The following is a 2,779-nucleotide window of genomic DNA, read 5'->3' as shown; positions in this document are numbered from 1 at the left end:
TCTCACTATAGGGTTGCATAATTACTATAATAGGATACATGAAAATTAAACCGTTACAATGATTAATAACCGCCATATGCATCTTTTCAAAACCAAAGAGTTAATATCAAAATTCTGAAATTCTTTTTGGAAGAGAAAACTGTTAATTCTTTAAAAATCCGAAAGCCTTTCTAAAAGTCTTTCCTAGACAGTATGAATGACCAAGCTATTCTAAACATAGGTTCATTAAGTCTATGCTAAACCAGTTTGGTTTTTTTATACTTTTCTAAGCCAAGAACATAAACCAAACACGGCCTTCAGCCCATTTTATAATCAGTCATGGCCTTAGGCCCAAACCATTCAGTCCACAACCAATCCATCACAATCCAACAGAGTTTCAATCGCAAACACAAGTAGGAAAGCTCAACCACAAACAAGCAGTTACATCAAGTAGAACAATTAACAGTTAAACACAATTAATCACATAGGCAAACCAAGTACAATATGCACACCCAAACAATGTCACATACATGCATATGATGAATGCCTGTCCTAGTGGCTGATGAGTCTCATATGTCGGTTATAAAGCCAACCCGACAAGTCCTGGTAGCTAACCATTGGACTGTCCCTCTGTCGTGCATCTCCAACTTGAGTTATTCACAATCATAATCATAATCACACAACACCCACACTGGTGTTTATCCATGGGGGCGAGATTGTAACGACCCAATTTTCTGTATGCCTAGGACATACCAGAAACTAAGTGCTACCAATTTGTCATCCTAATTATTATCTATTATTTATTATATGAGCCTGATTTGTTGTTAGAAGCGTAGTTAGTTAGCGAGGTACTTTTTTTTTTTTGAAAACGTTTGAATTAATAAACATAATTATTTATAATCAATTTACAAATAATAATAGATAAAACAGTTATAAACAACCACACATAAATACATCACAAGTAGTTGACAACATTCGGTGATTCAGCCTTTATTAGAATATAGACTGTTAGTTAGAACACCCCTAGATATAGCTAAATAATATCTATATACATATATATACATACAACATCCCAGGTCCTGACCTGTTCAAGAGGTCCCTAAGCTGGCACCTAGGCTAGCCTAGACTCTATATTCACCTAGTCCCTCTAAACTACTAAAGCGAGGGAAAGTACGTTCTAGGTCTTCAAAACTCAAATCAGGTGGAACATCACCAAAAGGTAGAACATCATCTGCTACTCCTCTACACGATCAGACATTGCCATATAACGTCTCTCTGGTACCTCATCAAGTAGCCACACAACAGGAGTCTCGTACACATTATTTAAGTTAAAGTTCGCATACAAACGGGGTGCAGACATTGGCTGGTCTCACAGTATATACATATAAACAGAGAACGGGATTCACCCTAGACTCAGAAGACTACCTAGAGCGGAATCCTTTTTACAAACGGTCGTCAGCGAACTACAGAAAGGAACTCTTGCTTCCATCTGAAGGGGGAAGGAGGAGAGAAGGGGTAAGAACTGGGGAGTTCTTAGTAGGGTCGGGGTTATTAGTTAAGTTCATTAATTATATGTTGTTTTGCAAACGAATGGAAAAATATAGAAAGCAGTAAATAGAAGATGAAGATAAATAGAGGAAATAGAAAAATAGAAAACAGAACAAAAACAGAAGGATACAAGAAAATACAAAACAGACACAGAGAATATAATACAACAAGGAAAGCATACATTCATACCACAATCATAACAAAGGAAATGCACAACCAAGTATGATGCATGTCTGTCCTATGTAGGCCATGAGCTCACGTGTCGGTTTACACCCTGCAACCCGACATTACCCAGGAACTAGTCCTAGATATGGCTTTATCTCTGTAGGTGAACTTCGGCCTACAGAAACAGCACTCCCATAAGTGAACTTCGGCTTACATGAATAGTCTAAACACAACAGAATAACTTTCTGTAGGTGAACTTTGGCCTACAGAAATGGCACCTCTGTAAGTGAACTTTGGCTTACAGAAATAGCGCCCCTGTAAGTGAACTTCGACTTACAGGTATCATAACACTCTGTAGGTGAACTTCGGCCTACAGGAGCAACACCCTGAGATACACAATTGATATTCACTGTAGGTGAACTTCAGCCTATAGGAATAACAACTCACTGTAGGTGAACTTGGGCCTACAGGATCTCTAGGGCCAATGGAAAAAGCAGCAGATGAACATACAACAGAACATCATGCCACAAAGCTTAACTCTTTATTCTTATACTCTTCTCCTCTATTCTCTTTGTTATATTACTCTTTTCTCATTGTCTCCTTACTCTGCTCTGATTACTCTGTTCTCTGTATCTCTCTACTCTATTCTGATTTCTCTGCTTAACGTATGTATTTAAAGCTTATATAAATTTCGGTATGAATAGTTAGTCTCTCCCAAGTATAGGTTCATCAAGTCTATACTGAAACAGTTTAACTTTTAATATTATACCTAACCCTAGTCGCAAGTCAAGGACTAACTATGTTGCTCCTAGTTCATTTACTAATCTCTGTCTGTTTTTCTGTCATTAAAACTTTACAGACTTTTCTTTGTTGTTTATCTTTTCTTTAAATTTTTATCTTTCATTTATCTTTGCCTCACAAACATGTTATTACCACTCCCTAAGTGTTTTATGAAGGTAATTATGAGATTCTGCGCTTAAAGTTGTCTTTCTAAAGCTTTTACAGAAAACTGTCTTTTCCGCTATTATTTTAAAATTTATTATTATAAATTAATTTTTATTATAAAATTATTTTATTTATTTTATTA

This window comes from Arachis ipaensis, chromosome B06 (assembly GCF_000816755.2).
Source record: "Arachis ipaensis cultivar K30076 chromosome B06, Araip1.1, whole genome shotgun sequence".
Taxonomy (NCBI): Eukaryota; Viridiplantae; Streptophyta; class Magnoliopsida; order Fabales; family Fabaceae; genus Arachis; species Arachis ipaensis.
The sequence above is the reverse complement of the archived record's forward strand: the minus strand, read 5'-3'. Positions refer to the sequence as shown.